The following is a 26072-nucleotide window of genomic DNA, read 5'->3' as shown; positions in this document are numbered from 1 at the left end:
ACCTAATCCTCACAGTAACTTGGCAATCTGTTTCTGAAAGCAAGACGGTTCAGCCAGGGTTCTCCCATAATTGCTGGTCTGCTTAGGAAACTGACGGCTAAAGTTACCTCCTTCCGAACTTGGCAATCTACTTCCGCAAGTTTCGCTTCAGCCCGGACTCGCTCCAGAAACTGCTGGCAAGCTTAGGAAGTTGACGGCTAAAGTTCTGTCGCACCCCTATTTGATGTGTGTTTTGACAGACTCTAAGTTTATTGCTTAGCTGGCCTAAAACGCACCGGTAATCAAATAGTGACTCCCTGTTTGATGTCTGTTCGCAGACCGGTAGATCAAACGGTAAACCCTTACACCTTCCTTGTTTGATGTCTGTTCGCAGACCGGTAGATCAAACGGTAACCTTAATTCCTTCTGGTAACCAACTTTGTTTGATGTCTGCCTAGCAGACCGGTAGATCAAACGGTAACCTTTACACCTACCCTGTTTGATGTCTGTTCGCAGACCGGTAGATCAAACGGTAACCTGTTCCTAACCTCTGGTAGCCTACCCTATTTGATGTCTGTTCGCAGACCGGTAGATCAAATAGTATACCTCTTACCTACCTACCCACTAGGACTGATTCGTGCCCTCCCAGTCTAGTGCAGTTTTGTTTTATTTGTGAAAAGTGCTACAGTTAGTTTGTTTTATTCAGTGACATTCAGTGAGTTATTTTTACTACCTATTGGAACGTCGCCACGTAAGTTAAACTCTCTTATATATAGACACAGTACTTACACTATCGCCCCGGCTCTGGTTCTTGTAATTTGCTTAGAGCCAATAAACTGCAGGCTTACTGCAAGGAACATATTTGTCGAGTTTTGTTTCAAGAGATATCCCAAAGGATTGTTTGGTTATAAAACCTTAATCAGGATAACGATTCCATTGTTTCCATTAGAAGATAAGTCTTGGCCACGGCCAACGCTACCGTGTAATACTAAGATTCTTCAGACTGTTTTGTTAGCTGAGTTCCTGTTTCCAGTATAACTTTACCGCTCGAGTTATAGTTGGTGTTTTGCAGAAACTTTGGTTGACTAAATAGAAGTATTTTGGGAAATTACAAAACTCTCTTGTGTGGGTGCCGGTCTACGCAAACGCATACCGCCGGCCCGCCACATAATTTGGTGTCAGCTTTGTGGGATATCTTGAACAACTTAGGATATCTTGAACAACCTAGGATATCGTGAACTTTTTGCACAGCCTTAGGATATCAGGAATAATCGTGACATCGTAAACTTTGATACCAGTTTGTTATTTAAGTGAACTGTGTTTTGTGCATGTGCATTTTGCATGTGTGGTATTTATTGTGTGCTGAAAGTTTTTCCATCTGTTTAACTTTCATTCCATCCTCCTTGGCGGAAGCGAAAAAGGGAAAAGGACGCTTTTGTTGTTTGACTGGCCATCAATCAGCAAAACATCCTGCTCACTGTGTCGTGACGCCAAACGCACATTAGTGATTTCAGTTCATTAGTGTTTAAATAAGTGCAGTGCATTTTAGTGTTGAAATTAGGCATTTAAAGCCCCATACAGGTGATAAACTCATCGCGAATTTAGATTTAGTTAGGTTAAGTGAGAAATTCATCTCAGAAACCATTATTGCTCAAACCTTCGAGTTTTCGCAAATCTAAGAGGTTCATTCATTTATTTAACTTGTTGTTTCCACATAGAAACGTAATTTGAATTTTTTAATCATGGCAGAAGCTGACGGAAGTAACGTACAGCCAGAATATGTTAAAGTTTCTCAGGCAATTCAGGTTATTGCAGAACCATTTACAGGAGATCGTTCTAAGTTGAGGCAATTTATTGATAGTTGTGAAATTGCTCAAGGGTTAGTTAACCCCCGTGACAAACCTGTATTATTGAAGTTTATTAAGTCGAAAATTTTAGGAGAACCTAGAAATCGTATTTTAGTTAGATTGAACGTAGATACTTGGGAAGCAGTTAAGACAATTTTAGAAGAGAATTATGCTACACATAGATCTATTGATTATTATGCTTGTTTATTGTTTTCTGCCAGGCAAGGCAAAAATGAGGGTATTAGCTCATGGGCTAGCAAGTTAGATACAATTCGAGCTGATCTGAAAGCTGCTGCTTCGAAAATATGTCGTGAAACTGAAAGAGCTGGTGCTCATTCACTTATTGATCATTTGACAAAAGCATCTTTTGTCCAGGGAATTAGCGATCCCCGCATTCAAACAGTAATTCGTGGTAAAAGTACAGAAAATGATAGTTTCGCTCAATTAGTAGATTTCGCTCTAGTTGAAGAATCGCACATATTGTCTCAGAGACGAAAGCCATTAGATTCTAAGAATAAAGATAGGGCAAATTCTTCAAATCATAACCATAAGTCAGAGAAGAAAGGAAATAGGAAATTTTCCCAGAAAAAGCATTCTGAAAGTAAATCTAGAGATTCTCATAACTCTTCTCATTCCCGTAAGGATAGGAGAAATTTTAGGAAAAAGGTTCATTGTTTAGAAGATTGTGATCATTCAGTAGACTCGCATGAAGAACCGCATGATAAACATTGTAGTGAAAATAGTGACAAATTAGAGGATTCCAATTCTTGTTGTGTTTTACGTTGTACACACTCCTATCATTGTCGTGAAAAGCGTGCCCATACTTGCGCGAAGAAACGTATCCATGTTTGTACCCGAAAGAACAATAGTTCTCCGCGTTGTTCTCATCACCGCCAAACGCGCAGTCCTTCTCCGCGTAGTTCTCGGTGCCGCAAAACGCGAAGCCGTTCCCCGAGTCGCATTCAGCGTCGCCCAGCGCGAGATCCTTCTCCGCGCCATCCTCAGTGTCATCGCCCAGCGTGTACTCATTCTCCGCGTCGCACTCAGCGTCGCCGATCGCATAGTCATTCTCCGCGTCGCACTCAACATCGCTCAGCGCGTAGTCCTTCGCCGCGTCGCCCAGTGTATGTGTGTCCTCAGCGCCGTACACCGCGCAAACCTTCTCTGCGACCAAACCCGAATAATGTCTCACCGCGTCGTCATCCCGCCTTTGACACGCATGATTGTGAATTGAAAGAGAAATGCCGTGCTGACCACAGCACCAAGCCAAAATCTTGTAGCAAGAATAAGTCTTTATGTTGTTTATCGAGACACAACTCCTCCAGAGTTAAATTAGAGAAACGTTTTGATAGTAATAGAAATCAGAATGATAATGTTAAGAAGATTTTCCTTTGTTCCACTGAACAAACGAGTGATAATTGTACGAAGGTGTCCCCACCTCAGAAACCTGATCGAAATTCTGTTAAGTCTGATACAATTGGACGTTACGCCCAATTATGCGAATGTTCCACTAAGAGTATAATCGATGAAAAGGGTAAAATTAAAGTACGAATGATGGATTTAAATAAGAATTACGAAATGTTATTAGATTCAGGCTCAGATCTATCGCTTATTAAGTATAGCCATTTACGTGAGTCAATGTTGAGAAAGATACATAGATGTGACTCCACTCCAGTGCATGGATTCAATAATTTTCATGCCCATACTTTAGGTACATTAGATCTTAGATTAGAAATAGGCAAGAATAGAGTGACTCATACTTTTCATGTAATGCGTAGTGATTTATTACCTCCTAATGTAGCTGGTATAATAGGCAGAGATTTTCTTCTTGAACATCATTGTGTAATTTCGTATGACGGACAAGCTGAATTGAAAATTGATGTAGGAACTAAAGTAAAGATCCCAGCACGTACCGAAAAGCTAATTGAAGTTAAGACTGAAAATAATGGGATAGGATTTTTGTCCAAACGTACTTTGGCAGACGGTGTATTCCTGCCAGACGCTATAGTTAAAGCATCCGATAACAAATGTGTTACTAGCATTTTGAATTTGACTGAAAATGAGGTAGACGTACAAATTCCTCCAATCTCTTTAGATTTTGAACCACTTCTTGATATGACAAAATCTCATAGTGTTTATGCATTGAGCAAATCTGACAGTGCAAGTCAAACTAAAGGATTAAAATCGCGTTTAGAATTACTTAGGCAGAACTTGCGATTAGACCATTTGAATCCAGAAGAGAAAGCGTTAATACTGTCGCATTGTGAAGAATATCATGATTTATTTTATTTAGAGGGAGACAAACTCTCCTATACTGATGTGATTGAACATAGCATCCCCATTCATCCCGACAAACGAGGTACAGTCGTGACTCAGAAACCGTACCGTATTCCCGAGGTACATAAGGCAGAAGTACAAAATCAAATCGACAAGATGTTAGATGAAGGTATAATTTCCCCAAGGGGGTGGGGGGGGGGGGGGGGGGGGGGGGGGGGGGGGGGTATTAATAGTGCCGAAAAAGATGGACGCATCAGGCAAACCTAAGATTCGTATATGTTTAGATTTTCGTAGGCTTAATCAGATTACTATTGGAGATAGCTTTCCTTTACCGAATATTACAGAAATACTAGATCAGTTAGGGCAATCGAAATACTTTACGACCTTGGATTTAGCCAGTTCGTACCAACAGATTAGAATTAAACCTGAAGACCGTAGTAAGACCGCCTTCAGTACACCATATGGTCATTACGAGTATAATCGCATGAGCTTTGGATTATGCGGTGCCCCCGCAACATTTCAGAGAATGATGAATATTGTTCTATCCGGATTGCAAGGATTAAAGTGTTTTTCGTATTTAGACGATTGTTGTATCTATAGTAGAGACTTAAAGGACCATATGTCAAGATTGAAACTTGTATTTGATAGGTTTCGAACCTACAACCTCAAACTTCAGCCTGATAAGTGTGAATTTCTTAGAAAAGAAGTAACATATTTAGGACATCAAATAACAGATCAAGGTCTGAAGCCAGACCCTCGCTTAATTGAGAAAGTGTTACATTTTCCGCATCCGAAAAATGTCAAGCAATTGCGTGGATTTTTAGGATTAAGTTCTTATTACCGTAGATTTATTGAAGGCTATAGCCATATAGCCAAACCTCTCACTCTTTCGTTAAAGAAAGATGTTCCATTCAAGTGGGAAACCAAACAGGAACTAGCGTTCCAAGCTTTGAAGGAAAAATTGACATCACCACCTCTCCTTCAATATCCTGACATGAGCCGTCCCTTTATTATTACCTGTGACGCCTCAGAAGTCGCAATTGGAGCTATCTTGTCTCAGGGCCAAATTGGCCAAGACAAACCAATCGCTTACGCTAGTCGTACACTTAATAATGCTGAAAGAAATTACTCCACAACCGAACGTGAATTACTTGCGATAGTTTGGGCTGCCAAACTATTCCGCCCATACATCTTTGGAAAGGAAACCACCTTTGTGACTGATCATAAACCTTTGCTTTGGGTGTTTAGTGTAAAAGATCCTAGTAGTAGACTTTTAAGATGGAGAATTAAGTTAGAAGAATATAATTATAAGATTGTTTATAAAGCAGGTGTCCGTAATACCAATGCTGATGCATTGAGTCGTATTGCATATTTAGACCCCGATTCAGAAGGTCAACCTTCTACCCTTGACGAAGAAACAAAGAGTAGGATTTTGAAAGAGTTTCACAACCTTCCTACCGGTGGACACCAAGGTATTCATCGAACTATAGCTAAAATCAAATCGTACTTAGAATTGAACAATATCGATCCAAAATCGTGGAAAAGACTAAACACCGATGTCGAAGAATACATAAAGAAATGTGAGTCGTGTCAAAAGAACAAACTCACCCAACCTAATGTCAAACTTCCTATGGTTTTGACCACCACTCCTGATGTAGTATTTGAGAAATGCGCTTTAGATCTTGTAGGGCCGTTTCCTGAGAGTTCTCTCGGAAACAAATACATCTTAACATGCCAAGATGAATTATCGAAATATTTAGTGACCATTCCCCTACAGCAACAAGATGCAGAAACCGTAGCTGAAGCATTTGTGACGAAATTTGTTTGTGTTTTCGGTATACCTCAAACCATTTTAACCGATCAAGGAACTAATTTTATGAGCGATACCTTTAAGAAAATATGTCGCCTGTTCCAGATTAGGAAACTACATACTAGTGCATTCCACCCTCAAGCTAACTTCGTTGAAAGAGTTCATAGATCTCTTGCTGAGTATCTGAGGCATTATGTGTCTGAAAACCAACTGGACTGGGACGTCTGGTTGCCATACGCTGCTTTTGCTTACAATACAACTCCACATTCAGTAACTAACTATACTCCACACGAGTTGATGTTTGGCCGGATGGCTAACATCCCTGGTATATTACAGAAACAAACTACCGACATTAATTACGCGTATGATGATTACATCAAAACCCTAAAGCAGAAGCTTCAGAACAGTTACGAGTTAGCTAGAACAAAACTGAAACAAGCTAAGGTTAAAAACAAAGAACAATATGATAAGACCGCCTCTCATAAAGAACAATTGTTTAAAGTAGGCGATCAAGTGTTACTTAAAGATGAATCTGTTAGAAGAGGACCACACAGTGGATCGGTCCATACAAAGTAGTTAAAGTTAAAGGTGTTAATTGTACTATTGCTAATCGAAGAAAAACATTTGTAGTTCATGCTAATAGGTTAAAGTTATATTATTAGTAGATACTATTAGTAGGTAATGTAGTTTCCATTTTTGTTCGCAGCCATCATGAGACATCCTCTCTCCTTGTCTGCTTGCTTGATTATATTTAAAAACAAACTTTTGGTCATATGTTCTGGGTATTCTCATCGAGAACTTTAATTAAGTGTAATCACCCGAAAACTCCACAAGGTTGAGCTAATTAAAAAACTAAAAAAATATATACATGGTGAAAAACCAAAGAGGAATATTTAATTAACTTCATAAATTTAATTTGGGTGTTTGAAATCTAAAAAATTCTCATTTTTGGTATTTCAGATGTTAATTATCAATGACTCTTATTTAATTATTTACGATAATTAAATCAGATGTCATTTCATATGTTAATTATCAAATAGTCTTTTGAAAACTATTCATGACACTGTGTTGTCTATTAAACGTAGTCAATACTCGTAGTCAGACATATATGAATTTGCATGTCATACATTAACAAAGACATCTAGATCAATTGTTTTCATCAATCAGAAAATTCTTGGTTATGTTATTAGTTTACCTTTGACTGATGGTTTAAGATTTAATATGTATAAATTAATTCCATTTCCAACTGAGCTTAAAGACAATAAGTATTTCTTTATACAGCCTCAAAATCCGTATTTGATTATTGAAGTATCAAAACAATATTATGGTAAAATTGATGAACATATGTTTAATACTTGTAAGGAATTAACTTCATTTTCAAGGGTTTGCAAACAAACATTTCCGTTAAAACCTACACATAGTAATGAAGACTGTGAAGTAAAACTTATTGATTTTGTTAAATCAATTCCAGCAGATTGTAACAAACGTATAGTAGAATTAAGAAATATTTTATGGATTTCATTAGATAATAATGAATGGCTATTTGCTTCGCCATTCCCAGAAAAATTAACAATAGTTTGTGGAAATGATGTGTCGAAAACTGTTTTGATTCATAAAACTGGAAAATTAACTTTAGATAAAAACTGTAAAGCTTATGGTCCAAATTCCTTAATCAGTTCTCAGGAAATATATGTAAGTAACAGTACAAGTAAAGATTTGCTTCCACTACTAAATGATAGCATTGATTGTTGTATATTCTCAAACTCAAAGATCAATATTAAAAATATGGAATTTACTTTGCCGTTAAATCATATCATACACAAAGTTACAGATTTACAATATGCCAGCCACCGTGTTGAGGATGTTGAAAAATTAATTAATGAACAAGAATGGCAGATAAGACAAAGTAATCATGTATTTTCTTATTCTATTTTGACTTATATAATCATGTTTACTATTCTGATATTTCTTTGTGTGTATTGTAGTTTTAAGTTTAATTGTTGTAGACATAGGAATAAATGGTGTAATTCAGACTGTATCAGAACCATATGTTTTAAGCCAACAATCATTGCAGGTGTACAATCAAATAGTCCAGCTCTTAATGCTACTTATCGAGCTGCTTCTGGTGAAATAACTTTTAACGAGGAATCACAAGAGGATGATTCACCTCATCTCAATCAGAGAGTTACTAGGTCTAGGAACTATCGTTAAAATTTAATTTTGGAATTTTTTTTTTTACTTTGATTGTAGTTAGTACGAAAAATTTTTGCCTTACAGTTAAAATCTAAATTTTTGCCTTACAGTTAAAATCTAAATTTTTGCCTTACAGTTAAAATCTAAATTTTTGCCTTACAGTTAAAATTTTTCTTTCCCTAGGAGGAAGGACTGTAGTGCCGCAAATTCGCAAACTATTTTTTGCGAATAATTATTTCTTTTCTTTTTATTTTTTTTAAAACTGCAACAGAATTCGTATTTCATTTACTTCTTTTAAAATACAAATTCGTGTTGAGTGTTCTTTTTTTCCTAGCTGGAAACCAGACATCCTGTCTGCCTTCACCGAGTTCCCCCTTTCTGACCTATAGGTCAACAGCAGTTAAGATAAACATTCTCCCCTTCTGGTTCGATACAGAAGCTTAGTTTTTTTTCTATATTGATGTAGTCTTTTAACAAGTTAGATTATTATTATTAGTGGTAGAATACTGTTAAGAAAACCCATATAGTTTGTGTATCTTTAAAATGTCATTTTTGCTTCTGAAAGAAGATTCTTTTTCGTTCTTCAGAACATTAAATATATATGTGTGTCTTTGGTCGAAAAACAAGTAAGATAAACTGTTGAAGGGTCTTGAGTTCATTATGTATAAAACCTTTCAAGTTTATTACTTGAAATCTTTTATGTTTAGTATATGTTTATAGTTTAAGATACTATTTGTACCATTCTCTGTAATATCTCGATGTAATCTCATTCTTCCAGAGAAAGGGGCTCACACACCTAAACTCAAGGACTACACATCACACGCACACGCATGCGCACACACAAAATCTTATCTTTTGCCTGGCTCCACCCAAGGCACCTTGTACTAGCCAATCTAGATGTTAATGGCATGGCTCGTTCCAATAGCTAGTCGCTCCACCCCTCAGAGTGGAACTCTTCCGAGGTCATCTGCACCCGAAATCGTGTGCAAAGCCAATAATCTTTCTTTTCAGGATACTGGTCCCCCTCGGGCTCCGCCCTAGGTACTTTTTAGGTCTCCACGCATGCTCAACCTCTGACCTTACGGTCTTCGTGCAACGTTTGCACACGTTACTATTTTGCACACAGACCGTACATTGGTGCCGCTTGCACCTCCGACCGAGGCCCTTAAAAACGCATGTTTTGGCCTCTCTCGTCGGACAACGTCCCTCTCCTGAACCCCTCAGAGACGTGCAGGCTACGAGGAGTACGCAATTCGTTAGGCACGTTTCAGTTCAGGAACTTATCACGAAGAAGTCTCTAGTTGTCCATCCTTCTGCCTTCCAACCTCTCTGCCTCTACGGAGGCCTGCCTACTCAATCTCTTGGTTACCTACCTCACTACCTTGGTTTACCCAGTACTTGGCAATCTGTTTCTGAAAGCTCGATGGCTCAGCCAGGGTTCTCCCATAATTGCTGGTCGGCTTAGGAAACTGACGGTCAAAGTACTACCATACCTAATCCTCACAGTAACTTGGCAATCTGTTTCTGAAAGCAAGACGGTTCAGCCAGGGTTCTCCCATAATTGCTGGTCTGCTTAGGAAACTGACGGCTAAAGTTACCTCCTTCCGAACTTGGCAATCTACTTCCGCAAGTTTCGCTTCAGCCCGGACTCGCTCCAGAAACTGCTGGCAAGCTTAGGAAGTTGACGGCTAAAGTTCTGTCGCACCCCTATTTGATGTGTGTTTTGACAGACTCTAAGTTTATTGCTTAGCTGGCCTAAAACGCACCGGTAATCAAATAGTGACTCCCTGTTTGATGTCTGTTCGCAGACCGGTAGATCAAACGGTAAACCCTTACACCTTCCTTGTTTGATGTCTGTTCGCAGACCGGTAGATCAAACGGTAACCTTAATTCCTTCTGGTAACCAACTTTGTTTGATGTCTGCCTAGCAGACCGGTAGATCAAACGGTAACCTTTACACCTACCCTGTTTGATGTCTGTTCGCAGACCGGTAGATCAAACGGTAACCTGTTCCTAACCTCTGGTAGCCTACCCTATTTGATGTCTGTTCGCAGACCGGTAGATCAAATAGTATACCTCTTACCTACCTACCCACTAGGACTGATTCGTGCCCTCCCAGTCTAGTGCAGTTTTGTTTTATTTGTGAAAAGTGCTACAGTTAGTTTGTTTTATTCAGTGACATTCAGTGAGTTATTTTTACTACCTATTGGAACGTCGCCACGTAAGTTAAACTCTCTTATATATAGACACAGTACTTACACTATCGCCCCGGCTCTGGTTCTTGTAATTTGCTTAGAGCCAATAAACTGCAGGCTTACTGCAAGGAACATATTTGTCGAGTTTTGTTTCAAGAGATATCCCAAAGGATTGTTTGGTTATAAAACCTTAATCAGGATAACGATTCCATTGTTTCCATTAGAAGATAAGTCTTGGCCACGGCCAACGCTACCGTGTAATACTAAGATTCTTCAGACTGTTTTGTTAGCTGAGTTCCTGTTTCCAGTATAACTTTACCGCTCGAGTTATAGTTGGTGTTTTGCAGAAACTTTGGTTGACTAAATAGAAGTATTTTGGGAAATTACAAAACTCTCTTGTGTGGGTGCCGGTCTACGCAAACGCATACCGCCGGCCCGCCACAGAAGATTCAAGTTTGCTTCTTGATAACGAATGTATATTGCAAGCAATCTTGAAGAAAAGATTTGGAGTTTCTTAACAGGATTGCTTCGTATCAGTTTATAAAGCAAACCTTTCAATTTAACTTTCAGAACCTACAAATGAACTCAGTTAATCACATGGAACAGATCCTGGAGTTATCTAAATTCAGCTCAAATGCGGAGTTAACATCTCTGCTTTGAAACTTGTCAGAATTCTTGTTACATGATCCTTCCTTTTATGTATATCATCAGTGGATGGAAGTAGCGTTCTAAAATTTCCGGAAATTTTGAACTTGTTGGTAAAAAACAGTTTTTTTTTTTGGAAAAATTGGAAAAGTAACAAAAATCTTTGTACTAGGTTAATTTTTCTAGTAGTAGGACCGTTTTTTTTTTCGAACGTGTGAAAAATGTAAGTTGAGAAATTTCAATATTGCCAATATTTAAAGAAGAAGCATTCGAAAATAAAACTGTTGTAGTTATTCTTGAAAATTAATAGTCTGCACTCATTTCCTTTATGTGTTTTTTTTAGTCGTTTGTTCGTGGATGTGCATTAATTACAGAAAGTTGCAGTTGCATACACATCTGCATACACTTCTACCATCATGAAGCGTTTCTGTTGTAACAAATAGGGCTCTTGAATGAAACTGAGTTCTTAATGTGCTCTTTGATCTGGTAAAATTTTTGTTAATTTTAACCAAATTACTTCTTAAAAGAGAGAGAGCAGTAGGCAAATTTCACTAATAGTCATGCACTAAAACATATAATTACTATCATTTAATATTCTAATGTAGACTTTTAAATACATTTTATGTACAAAATATTATGTGTAAACAAATACCTGTTTTCTAGTGCGACAAATTATATAAAAATGAAAGTGACTATATTTGTAACTTAACAACTTTTGAATCTCCAGACCGATCTCGATAAAATTTTCCACATAGCTGAGGTTCGGGTTTGGGATGGTTTTTATCATTTCACTTTGAAGGCTAATTTTGAGGAAGGAAAGGGGAATGGGGAATATACATTCCCGATATTAGTGTTAAATCCATAGTTTTTGGGGTTGCTGAGATGAACAGTGACACTTCCGATGCCGTTTAAATAAAACTTCAGACCTGCAACTTAGGGGAGGGGGAAGGGATGAAAATAACCAATATTAGTGTCGAATACATAGTTTTCGGGGTCGCTGAGGTGAACAGTGACACTTTCGATACCGTTTAAATCCAAATTCATCCCCGGAAATTGTGGGAGGGGAGGGGAGGAGAGGTATATATAAAAATAATCGAAAATGACCGATATTAGTGTCAAATCCATAGTTTTTGAGGTCGCTGAGATGAGCAGTGACACTTCTAATGCTGTTTAAATCCAAATTCATCCTTCTAACTTGGGGGCGAGGAAGAGGGGATATATATTAAAATGATCGAAAATGACCGATATTAGTGTCGAATTCGTAATTTTTGGGGTCGCTCGGATGAACAGAGGCACTTCCGATGCCGTTTAAATTCAAATTCAGCCCCCATTAGTACTCTTAAAGGGGTAGGGTGACATGTAAAAGTAATTGAAAATGACCGATACTAGTGTCGAATTCATAGTTTTTGGGGTCCTAGTTCATTGAAAAAAAAAAATGAAATGAAATCTTTGAGTTTTACGTCCCACGGTTATGCCGGTTAGGCTAAAGGAGACGGTGCCAGTTCATTGGTGACAGTTTTGGTATCCTTTATGTGCAAGATGAAACGTATTCTCCCCGTGCGAAAACGGGTATTCTGCCAGTCTTTAATAATAACGAACGAAAGTTTCACATATTAAATTATTTAATATTTCTCGCTGCTCAAATTTACGCATTTGTGCCATGTATGTGTGTATGTGTAAATAAGATCATATCTCTTTTTGAGTTGCTGGAAAATATAAAAATAATAGAGGGATCTTTACAAAAAATCAGAAAACTAAAAAGTAAAATTAAAACCTGTTGCTGTAAATATTTTTCTTGCTAGAGAAATCCATTGTATATATGGTGCGTACACGTTACAGCAAATAAGATTAGAATCAGGCGAAGAAATAGTTTTTAAATTATATTTTTCGGTTTTGCCAATATTTCAAACAAAAGTTTTTTTTTTCTAATGGGTTTAAAATTTCCGGAAATTTTACACAGCACAAGAAAGATACGTACCGTTTCTTTATAAAATATGCATTTGATTTTAACATACCATTATTAAATAAAATGATTCTGGTCCCCGTTATTTTAACACTTCCCTGCCATAAAGCGGAAACTTCATAAGATTGCTTAAGATAATTTAAATGCGTCTATATTAATCAATCCAACAAGGAATATATGGTATTTTAGTTTCTTTTGTAGCCATAACTCCATTCTATCACGGTGCTAGCTTTGAAATGTTTCGATGAATGGTGCACATATATTTGTTGCCACAAATTTCCCCTATTCTAATACAAGAAACATAAGCACTTAATGATCTTAACTGTAAACTAATAACTATAAAATAGTTTTCATTTTAAAAGCATAATGTAGTAAAATATTCGAAAATTTCAATCGTTCCCAAATTTTCCGTTTTTTTTCCAAGATCGGGAAAAAACGGTAAAAAACTATTTTTAACTTTTTTTTTTTTTGCCTTCACAACACTAGGTGAGACAAATTTTCTTTTCCAAGAAGTAGTATGTTGGGAAATAGAGGCTTTTTGGTCAATGTACTCTGTTCATTAAGAACGGTAATTGTTACACTTGAAATCCAGCGCTCCTCAGATTTCAGCATTTTTGAACCATATGGTCAGTTCTGAAGCTTAGACTATGAAGCATATGTTTTCCTTCATCCTAAGTAACGTAACTGAATAGTACCGCACGAAGAATTGTAGAATATTCCACTTGAAACCATTCATAACTTATGTACCCTTATTCCACAACGAATCATAACTGTCCTACAGGCTAAAGGTAGTCCCATGGCATATTAATAAAGTGAGCTGCACAATTGCTAACGACAGCATAACATACAACGCACTGTGGTAATTGAATACAATCTTTTCAATAAACGTAAAAGTAATCTTTACTTACAATATTCTTTTTGAACTGGAAGCTGGCATTTTACTTCACATACACACTATCACGAACGGGGAATTACAAAGTCAATCCAACATTCATTACACCACAAAATATACTTCTCAGATCAGAAACCACACCGATCTAATAAATAAATTAAATGCACAATAGGTTGTGCATGTTTCCAATACTGCAGATGTAGAAAGTCTGCGTTATATTTATTATTGAAGCACAATAGCGACACTGTCGAAACAAGAAAGCAAGAGCCCGTTATTAAGCGATCAACCAGCTTCGACCTAAGTGATACATACTTTACGTATAGATTAAATGTTACCAACAGTGCCGAATATACTAGCGGATCCAGAAGGATCGTTTGGAGAGGGCGGTTCGCTTCCTGGAAGGTGAGCGTAGCCTCAAAATTACTAGAATTTTAATTTGAAAGAATGGGACGCATATGAATCCGGGGCTAGAGGGGCGGGGGGATGAAAGCCTGATTCCCAGGTACCATTTTGGGACTCGTTTTTTTTTTTTTTTTTTTTTTAAATGAAAGTATATTCTTTCTGTATATTTAAATTAAATACGCACTTCCGTTTCGGAGAGGTGACGGTGTCATGATTCACTTCACACATTGTCACCGCGATATATCAAATGTTCTGTCTTGCAGAGTACTTGCACAAACGAAAATACTGTATTGACGATGACACTCATTTTAACGAAAGAGTGTACAATTTGCTCTAATCATTTATATTTTGAATAACAATTGCAGGACAACACTTGAAAAAAAAATGCTCGGTCTACGCAAAAATGTATAACAAAAGTATACATGCATAAAGAATAATACAAAATTCATCCATCTCTATATTCGTGTGCGATCCACGAAACATAGTATAATTATAGCTATGCTTACAACAACAATAAAATTATATTATAATTACTAGCCTTCGCCTAGGTAGGACTTCGCCACCAGACCTTTAATTTGCTCGGCAAACTATACGGCCTCGCACAATATCCGACGTGCTAGTGTGGCACAATGTTTCGCGTTCTTCCTTCTGTGTTTTTCATATAGAATTGGATTGAGCTAAAACTCTGTCACGAAATTCAAACATCCGGTAAGGCATTTTAGTGAATACCCCACCTCTTTCCCTTCCCTTCGACGTTAAGTGGCAAAAAAACGCTGAAATACGTTTTTAATTATTTTAAATGAAAAATCAAAATACCAACTTTCATGACTCTAACCGTAAGGGATCCCGAGATATGGCATCTAATAATAATAATAATAATAATAATAATAATAATAATAATAATAATAATAATAATAATAATAATAATAATAATAATAATAATAATAATAATAATAATAATTCCCATCCCTCTTCTTCCCTTCTAGATAAAATATCAAAAACGCTGAAATACGTTTTGAATTATTTTAAGTGAGAAGTCCATATACCAAATTCCATATTTCTAACCTTCAAAGATTCTTAGATATTGATATATTATTATAATAATTGCAATCCCGCCCCTTTCCCACTACACTTATTTTCTCCCCATTTTACTAAAGTATCAAAAAACGTTGAAAGGCATGTAAACTTATTTTAAATAAGAAATCCAAATACAAAATTTCAAGTCTCTAACTTTAAGGGATGCGGAGAAATGTCCAAATTATTAAAATAATTTGCACTCCATTCTCCACTTCCTTTCTCCGAATTTAAAAAAAAATCCTTCCTTAGTGATACCCTACGTCACAAATCTTATCCACTGTTCGAATTTCAAATTTATAGCTTAAGCGGTTTGGCCTATGTGAAGACCAGTTATTTACTCAAGACTTCGTCTTTTATATTTCGCATCTTTTCGACAAAAGTGACACAAGTCAAAAAAAGGTCCAAGCTCGTGTCCCTCGCGAGAAAAATGGCATATACTATTGGAAATTTCATGACGGCCTTAGGGTGAGGTCCAGAAACTTGACCTATTACCCTTCTCCGCCCATTACATGGTAGTGAAACAGATATTTTTTCCGAAATCCGATGTTGCCAACAAATTCGAACTCCATGACAGCTCTCAGCTAAAATAGGAGGGGGTGAGTAAAAGCTGATCTCCGTTACTTGAGTAAGGAATGGAATGTTTTAAATGTTTTGGCGAAGAAAAAAGTCCTGCGTGCTGCGAGTCCTTCGTGTTGTTTTGTTATTTGACACTTCAACAGAATATCTTTCTTCTTCTGTTAAGAAGGAGCGAACCATATTTCCTGCCAGTTGGTCAATGTTTGTTCATCTCCCTGTTCTCTATATAGAAAGAATGAAATAAACAAAGAAGGCAAGAAACACATTTTGGACTGTGCATTTTTTTAAAAGATAAACATGAATGCATCTATTGAAAAAAAAAAAAAACACGAGGAAGATTTTAATCTATATAAAAGTATCTTCAATTCTAGTCGAATAATAATATCTGAAATGCATGATGAAGAAGTAACTTTCTCATTTACATAATAGATAAGGCAACAAGATATCAAAAATTTACAAACAGTGTATTTCAATTATATTTTACATTTTATTAAATTACATTATTTTTAATTATTTTATTACATAATTACACTATATTTTACATCGATTATTTTTATAGAATTCTTCACTAGAGCATAGGCCGTCTAAATTAATTTTCTTTTACTGAGTTTTCCTCATGACACCGGAAGAACATAGGCATAATATTACATTTTCTTCTTTCTCTTCGGTATTTGACAGTGTTATGTATAGGCCACGGGGTTTAGATCGAGTTACCATGGTTAGTTATTAGCGGAACAACTATTCTCATCTATTATATTATTATTATTGCTGAGAGGTATTTACGTATTTAATAGTGATCTAGGTATAGTTTGAATGAATTTTAACATTATAATGAGAAATGGGGAAATATTTTGGAAAGGATGCTGACAAATAATAAGTAAAAGGTAGTATCTCACAATTCGTTTGAGAGGAAAACGAAAATCGTGGACAATTCTGTCAAGATTTCTCGTTGCATAATTCTGTAAACTTTCCAATTGTAATGTGAAATTTAGCACCAGGAAATATTTATTGTTTTACTATTATAGTTAATGTAATATGCTTTGTTTCGGATCGATTCCCGATCAAACACAGAATTTTCAGTTTTTAATCTACATCTTTAGATAATTGAATTAAGAAAGAGGGAACCTTGGCCTAGAACAACAATAAAGAAAGCAATGTGATAACCACACATGACACAACTTGCCTTCGTTGTAACATTAAATTATTATTTTTATTACCGCTAATCATAAAATTATTTATTAACTGGCTGAAGAACCGGCGTTCACGGGAAGAGTAGATTTATGGAGAATATTTGAAATGTTAATCATATTTGAACCCTTTTTTCGCATTTAGGTATTTAAATGGAAATTAAATTATAAAAGGTTAGGCCACCCAAGTGCTATTTTCAAAAATTGATTTTAAACTGTTTAACAGCTTTTGACATATTCTATATTTGAACCCTTTCCCCCTAGGATACGCCTTTAATGAAAGTGACATGAAAGAAATCCGACTCCAGTCAACTGTTACCTACTTTGCAAAATCCATTTGAAACAATCTATCCGTTTTTCTCATGATGATGACAAATAACATCATTTTAAGTGTGGAGGACACATACCTCTTAGGAAACTCATTATAATGAAAGAGACCTGGAAAGCCCAGTTTGAGCCAAGTGCTAATGTTCCAAAATTCTTTCCAAACGGCTCAGCAGTTTTCTCGTGATGACGAGAAGATAGTCTCGATTGTCTTCTTTACAAAATTTTCTTTTTACTTTCGAGTGACGATAGGAAATAAGAAAGTATAGCAATCATGAAAAAAAAAAATAGATTTAAACGGATTTGTACGTTAGATGATCCCTACATGTCTCAAAACGGAGTTCTGTTCGTCCCAGTGAAAATATGTTCGGTTGCCTAGAGGGCATGTCTACGGTTCAGCGTATCGAGACATAATTTTAAACTTAAGGTTTTTTACAAGATTCTCTAGCGTCATTTTCCAATTTTCTTAACACCTCTAAAACTACGAGTAGTTTACTGAAAGATGAAAATCAAAATTTGTCTCAAACTACTCAAACTCAAAAACTACTCTAACGAATTTCTTTTCGTGTTTCATAAATCATTTGGTAGAGCGTTCACCTCCGGTGCTCAGGATCCCTGGTTCGATCCCAGCTCGCGCCGTGTGGACTTTGTGGTGGACAAACACCGTGCTCGTGGGTTTTCTCGGGGTTCTCCCGTTTCCTCCCACTTTCTTCATTCCACCATTTCATGCATTTCTCATCTTCACCGTCTCCTTTAGCCTAACCGACTTCCGACTTATGCGTGGGACGTAAAACTTAAAACATCAGTAGCGTAGACAGGATGTGTGTTTGGGGGGGACAAGTGCTGTTATAGGTACATATAGAGGAATTACAAACAAAAATATATAAACATAAAATATATAAAAAATTACAAACATCAAAGTACCAAAGTACATTGTCGGACCTCTTTGGGGGGGCTGCCCCCCCTTCCCTACGCCACTGGGCAACATGAGATCAGAAATTTATGAATAATGTATTTTAATTATATTTTGCATTTATTACATTATATTCAATTACTTTATTACATAATTACATTATACGCGTATTACATCGATTATTTTTATAAAATTCTACACCAAAGCATAGATCGTCCTAATTAATTTTCTTGCATTATATGCGATGTGGCCGTGTACTTAAAAATCTTTTCTTTCTTTTTTTTTTTTTTAACTAGCATTAACACAAAATAGAGCATGTACCTTTCGTTTGCGAGGGGGAGAAAAGAGCAAAATGGAATCCCAAATCCACAGCAAGGGGGAAAAAGAAAGAGAGGAAAGTGACCTCTTAAACCCACATGTGTAAGTCATAAATCAGAGTATAACAGAGACCCAAAACTATGGCAACGTTGGTGGATACACATTTACTTACAATGTCACTGGTAAGGGGATACTAGTGTTCGGACATTGCCGAAACCACCCACGGAGAGCTTTCTTGTTCTTGCGACGAGATTAACTCGTAACTTGTTTTAAAGTTATTTTTATAATCACAATGGTTTGTTCTTTTATGAGCAAAACTGTTTTATATATAGCTTTAAAATTATCCCAGAATCAAAGTGTATTGAAACAAAAATGATAACTTTCGCTTTATGTCACTTTTCTCGCGAGGGATGCGATCTTAGACTTTAAGGTTTTTGACTTCCGTCAGTTTCGTCGAAAAGGTGCGATATGAATTACAATAACTGCTTGTATTATTTCCCAAGGAAAGATGAAATGCCATTTCAGAACGAATCCCTGGTCCCTTCCTAATGTTTCCGTGTTGAACCCCAAAAGTCGCGGCTCTCTTTGTTGATCTTTGATGCATGTGGTTCTGTGATTTGATTCCCGGTGAGTGAGCATCGAACGCGCTGTAGTGTTTTAGATTCAACTTTAAACTCTAGTCCTCGTTCTCTAAAGCATCATAAGACAAACGACGTAAATGTTGTACATATCAATCAATCAATCAACCGAAAAGTCTCATCTCGGATTCAGAGCTTTCCGGTAAGAAGCGCTGAAGATCAAGGTGAAGGTAATTGAAATTTCGAGACCCGAATTCCATTTCTATATCCTTTTTCTAGGACACAATTTGAAAATATACACTGTGAAAAATGAGGTGTTGAAACAACACAAAATGACTACCACTTTAGCGTGTTACTTGTGTGTTAATTCAGCACCAAGCACATTGCCTTCTGAGCATGTCAGAAATAACTCGTTATTAACTAAGAGAATTTGTATTGGTATTTACCGTTTAATATGAGCAAAGCTTTGCGAAATATATTTAGCACTTGTGCCAAGTAACGAATAATGTTCTATGTTTTCTGTACTCTGTCACAATAATCTTGTTGTAAACCTGTGAATCGTCTGACAACAGTTATATAAGCAGTAGTTCTGCCATCTTCTGTTCATACGTGCTAAGACATAAGAATAACAAAGAAAATAGATGGAAGCACTGCTATCTGTGTAACTGTTGTCACATGATTAACAGGTTTACAACAATGTTATTGTGACCGATTACAGAAAAATGCGAAATGTATTTCGCAAAGATTTACTCATACCAAACAGTAAAAAACGATGCAAATACTCACAGCCAGTAACAAGGTATTTTTGATATGCTCTGAAGGTGATGTCTTGGTGTCGAGGATACTTTTCCAGAGATTGAACTGAAGCGTTATCAAGTGCATGATAACGAGTTTTGAACTATCCTTCCTGTTCCACATCCTGAGTTTCTTGTCTGTCTCTTTCTTGAGATCCGCTCGTCAGACTTATACAGTCAAGGGCGGTCGGATCTACGGATCGAGTTAGAGGGGCTGCTCCATCTGGACAGCTATCCAAACGGGTTGTCCTACCTTCATCTCATTCATCTTTCATCAAAATCTCATCGGTCAGAGTCACGGCTTATTACTCTCCCGGTCTGCAAGGTGGCGGACCCCAATGCTTCTGGTCGACCCATAGTGGATGGCCGACAAGCTAATCTACCACCTGTTTTCCTTGCTCCCTCCGCTTCGGCCACGAAGGTGGTCAAGCGGAAGGATCGGGTAATAGACAAGGCACCTAGTCGGGCAGTTCAACTGCTTCTACCACATCAAACTTTTCCCCGCGGTTTAGATCACCACGAAGCAAGCAGCTATATTCTGATACTGTAACGTAGCCTTGCCATCAGGCGAAAAAGCAGCATCGAGATAAACCATCAGATTCTTCGGATATGGATGCAGCCGATGAAGACACTGCTAATGAAACCATTTATACTCAGTCATCTCTCATGAACAATCACATTTCTTCGGATAAACCCTCTTTTCACTCATTTCTTTTTCAACAGTGCGATACAAAGTTCAGCAACGAAAAGTTCATTACAATTCAACTCCGTAAATATCTACCCAGCATAGCTTTAACAGTAGTCATTAAAACCAGAAACGGATACATCTTCAAATCACCAGTCCCACAGTTCACCACTACAATCCGGTATAAGGCTTTATTTGAAATTTTCGGCAAACAGGCTACCATCACATCCCTCAGCTCTAGTCGACGCAAACAAGCACTTCCAACGAAACGACCTCCACTACTTTCCGTAGTGATTCGAGGAGTCGACCCAACTTACAGTGATGAGGAGATTCATGAAGAACTTCAATACGAAGGACATACCATCAGCAAAGTCATATGTTTTCGAAATAATGCTGGTCCCACTTACATGGTACGTGTCCTCACCTCGTCTCAAGACACCATCGATAACCTCCTCCCTGCAGGGGCACTTATCTATAAACGAAAGCATCGTGTCGAACTATCGCGTTCTTCTCCACCTTTGCCTCTCCGGTGTGAGAAGTGCCAGGTATACAACTCTCATCACACTTCACAGTGCACAAACTCTACTGTGTGCGGTTAATGTTCTTGGCCCCATCAAACTTATATCTGCCCAAACATGCAACAACCTCCAAAATGCCTCACGTGCAATGATCAACACCCCGTATTTAGTTATAAATGTAAAGGCAAACCTACAGCCGAAGAATCTCATCCGGAGCTTGTTGTTCTTTTGCGGGCTGCAGAACCGACAGTTTCTACCAACCGCTCAGTTGACGATCCTGTTACTGTTAGTAAACTACTCGAATTCATTGCTCTCACATTACAAAATATACATCCTTCCCAACGTCAACATGTTCTTCAACATATTATTGCTTCCGCCAAATCTACATTTCTTGTGTCATTATATGCTACATACTCCAACAACTATGCCCACTTCCACACTACCAAACTCGAAACAGCAGTATAAATTTATCAACTATGGACATCATTTTCTTATTTCTCAATATCTGTTCTCTTCTTAAAAACAAAGTACTCTTTGAGACTCTCTTACTGGAAGAAAACGTTACAGCATTTCTGTTAAACGAAACCTTTCTCAAGCACACTACTTCCTGCACTATCCCTCGATACACCTTACTCCATCATGATAGTCATATGCCAGCACTTAGATCCAACGGAGGTGCTGCGATAGGTTTTCGTCATTCAATTCCATTTCGATCACACCAATGTCCCCGAATACGTCATCACTACCTTATATTTAAAAAAATATCGCTCTTACGCATGCAACAATCTACATTCGCCCCGGCCTTCCCATTCCTTCTACTTTTCATGTGTCCATACCACCGGCATTCTGCTTGCACTACCGTCCCCAACTCGTCTTATCAGTAATACTACACCAGAGATAGCGTTGGTCTCCAACACTATCATCAGTCATTGTACGGTAACTGTTCTGGACTTAATTGGGAGCGACCATGCGCCCATTAAGCTTACTTATCATTCCGGTCTTACTTCTACATCATCACCTTCCCCACGATATCACCACGTTACGATAGAGCAGATTGGCCATGATATCGCTCCTATATATCAAACGCACCGGCAAATTACGAATCCCCAACTACACGAGACGAACTGACGCACCAGGTCGATACCATCACTACTACAATTCAACAATCTTCTTCTCTATATATTCCACAATCTGAATCGATCCCGTACAGGCCGAAACTCCCACCACAATATCTGGCTATTGTCCGTCGTTCACGCCAGTCATACCGGGAATTCCTGCGAACTCAGAATCCTGAAGCACTCCGCCTTCATCGTCAACTCCAAAGAAAGTTCATAATTACATTTCGGCTTACAAATTACGCCAGTGAGTGAAAACCTGCAATCATTTTTCCGACATTGCTCATTCTTCCCTGTATTGGAAGCGTTTCAATGCACTCTGTAGCAAACACACCAGGACCGCATACCCCCTTCTACTACATGATGCTCCACTTCCTTTAGACACAGATAAAGCAAATGCTATTGCTGACTATCTCCAGGGAATTTTCACCCCATCCGAGTCGGATAACACGGACATACCTCATGAAGCCGATGACAATCTTAACGCTAGATCTTTGCAACCAAATATCACTCATGCACTACCCGACCATGTTCTCACAAGTCCTATCACAGTTTCCGAAATCACACTTGTCATCCAGCGAAAACGAAAAACTGCACCTGGTTTCGATTCTATTACTTACAGACATTAAAGAAAGTCCCATCGCACTACTTACCCTCTTGGCATTTATATATACGTTTATACTCCGAACCGGATTTTTTCCTACTGACTGGAAAGTGTCTAAAACACTCATGTTCCCCAAACCTAATAAGCCTCCATCGAATGTCTCGTCCTATCGTCCCATAAAGTTAACGTCTACATTCATCAAAATATTCGAACGAATACTTGTAAAACGCCTACATCCTTGTTTACTCGACTGCCAACACACCAAGCCGGTTTTCGACATCATTTTCAATTAACGATCAATTATTTCGTCTCACAACTCTGATCACTAATCATTACATCTCGATTCAACCCTCCTGCCTTCTCCTCTTCGATCTTGAGAAGGCATTTGACAAGGTTTGGCACCTAGCACTCATATACAAACTCATCAAATTTAAGTTTCCGATAACCTATATTCGCATAATTTATCACTTTTTTTAGCATGTCGCATCTCATACATTGCCATTAATGAGCAGCTTTCACATCGTATTTTTCTTATGTGTGGGGTACCTCAAGGTTCTGCTCTTTCCCCTCTACTATACATCCTGTTTGTTGCAGATCTTCCTCAGCTGCCGCCTGACGTTCACCTCTTTCAGTATGCTGACGACACAGCTTTCCTTGCTCTTGGCAAAACCATCCAAGCCATAAACATTTCATTACAAGCAGCTATAAATAGTTTCACCCACTGGTGTTCTAAATGGAAGCTCAAAATTAATGCCTCCAAAACTCAGACCATCGTTTTTGTTGCACCTCGCAAACGTACCAAATTTCATCGCAATCCATCCCTTCTATCGCTCGCTGTCCATGATACGCTCATCACTCCAACACGCACTGTCACATATTTAGGCATTATCTTCGATAACCATCTCACCTGAAAACCACACCTCCAAAGTATCAAAACTAAAGGTTATAACCGTCTGAACTTGGTCAAATGACTAACGGGCACTACCTGGGGTCTTACAGCCAACGTTATACTGAACACCTACAAAGTCTTCCTCAGGCCAGTTCTTACGTATGGCTTTCCGGCTTGGATTTCCGCTTCACCCTCCTATTATGACAAACTAGCCATTTTTGAAAGACATGCTTTTCGCATGCCTTCCGAATCTCTCTGCCAAGTTCGACACGTTATCTCTATTTCTTGATTCCATTTTCTACCCTCAGCTATCACCTTGAAACACTCTGTTTTAAGTTTATTACTCAGCAGGTTACACACAGTAGTAATCGCATGACTTGGCCTAACTTTTTGGCCCCTGGGTCCCTGCCTCAGGACCCATGGTCCCTGGCCGGGGTCAATGACCTAGGGGTACATAGGACCACCCCCTCTAAATTTTGGCAGGGGTACCTTGGCACACCCCCTAAATTTTGGCAGGGGTACATAGGACCACCCCCCTTAAATTTTGGAAATTGCCAAATCTAAAAATTTGGTATAGTAGCCTAGGACCATAGTATGTACCTCTATTAGTATTGGGTGTCTATGTCGTTCCCTTTCATGAGTAAAAAATTGCCAAAAATTCAAATTTCGGAGGTTTTTGACCTAATTTATCCCCTTTGATGAGGTGTTATTACCCTATATAGTTATATGGGCGTATACAGGGGTCCATTACCTTTCATAAGACATGGGTATATTAATGCACCCCTTTAAATTTTTGGGAGGGGTACCTTGGCCCACCCCTTCAATTTTGGAAATTGCCCAATTTCAACATTGGGTATTATAGTATAGGACCCTAATATGTACTATGATAAATTTGGGTGGTCCACCTCATTCCCTTTTAGGGGTACATAGGACCACCCCCCTTAAATTTTGGAAATTGCCAAATCTAAAAATTTGGTGTGGTAGCCTAGGACCATAGTATGTACCTCTATCAGTATTGGGTGTCTATGTCGTTCCCTTTCATGGGTAAAAAATTGCCAAAAATTTAAATTTCGGGGTTTTTTGACCTAATTTATCCCCTTTGATGAGGTATTATTACCCTATATAGTTATATGGACGTATACAGGGGTCCATTACTTTTCATAACATATGGGTATATTAATGCACCCCTTGAAAAATTTGGGAGGGGTACCTTGGCCCACCCCTTAAATTTTGGAAATTGACCAATTTAAACATTGGGTATTATAGTACAGGACCCTAATATGTATCATGATAAATTTGGGCGGTCCACCTCGTTTCCTTCCAGGGGCACAAAATTGCCAAAATATAAACGTAAGCAATACGTTATACCACGTGTTTGATTTTTGGTCGATTTTATCCCCTTTGATGAGATGTTATTACCTTATATGGTTATATGGTCATGTATAGGGGTCCATTCCCTTTCATAAGATATCGGTATATTTGTACACTCCTTTAAAAATTTGGGAGGGGTACTTTGGCCCACCCCTTAAATTTAGGAAATTGACCAATTTAAACATTTGGTATTATAGTACCGGACCTTAACATGTATTATGATAAATTTGGGTGTTCCACCTCGTCCCCTTTTAGGGGTACAAAATTGTCAAAATATAAACGTAAGCAATACGTTGTACCACGTATTTGGTCTTTTGGCCCAATTTATCCTCTTGGATGAGGTTCTATTACCTTATATGGTTATATGGTTATGTATAGGGGTCTATTCCCTATCATAAGACATAGGTACATTTGTGCACTCCTTTAAAAATTTGGGAGGGGTACTTTGGCCCACCCCTTAAATTTTGGAAATTGCCCAATTTAAACATTTGGTATTATAGTACCGGACCTTAACATGTATTATTATGATAAATTTGGGTGTTCCACCTCGTTCCCTTTTAGGGGTACAAAATTGTCAAAATATAAACGTAAGCAATACGTTGTACCACGTGTTTGGTCTTTTGGCCCAATTTATCCTCTTGCATGAGGTTCTATTACCTTATATGGTTATATGGTTATGTATAGGGGTCTATTCCCTATCATAAGACATAGGTACATTTGTGCACTCCTTTAAAATTTTTGGGAGGGGTACTTTGGCCCACCCCTTAAATTTTAGAAATTGCTCATTTTATATATTTGGTATTATAGTACCGGACCTTAACATGTATTATTATGATAAATTTGGGTGTTCCACCTCGTTCCCTTTTAGGGGTACGAAATTGCCAAATTTTAGTACAACCACGTGTTTGGTCTTTTGGCCC

The 26072-nt window shown here is 37.9% G+C and overlaps 1 protein-coding gene across 1 annotated transcript in view; it reads right to left on the bottom strand.

Moving 5' to 3' along the window:
* Positions 1-26072, bottom strand: part of LOC145681035 (relaxin receptor 2-like) — a 1105974-nt gene that overhangs the window by 974907 nt on the left and 104995 nt on the right. The window lies entirely within an intron of this gene.

The sequence above is a fragment of the Thermobia domestica genome, chromosome 3, assembly GCF_964235325.1.
Source record: "Thermobia domestica chromosome 3, izTheDome1.hap1.1, whole genome shotgun sequence".
NCBI classification, from domain to species: Eukaryota; Metazoa; Arthropoda; class Insecta; order Zygentoma; family Lepismatidae; genus Thermobia; species Thermobia domestica.
This window is presented reverse-complemented; position numbering and strand designations above follow the sequence as displayed.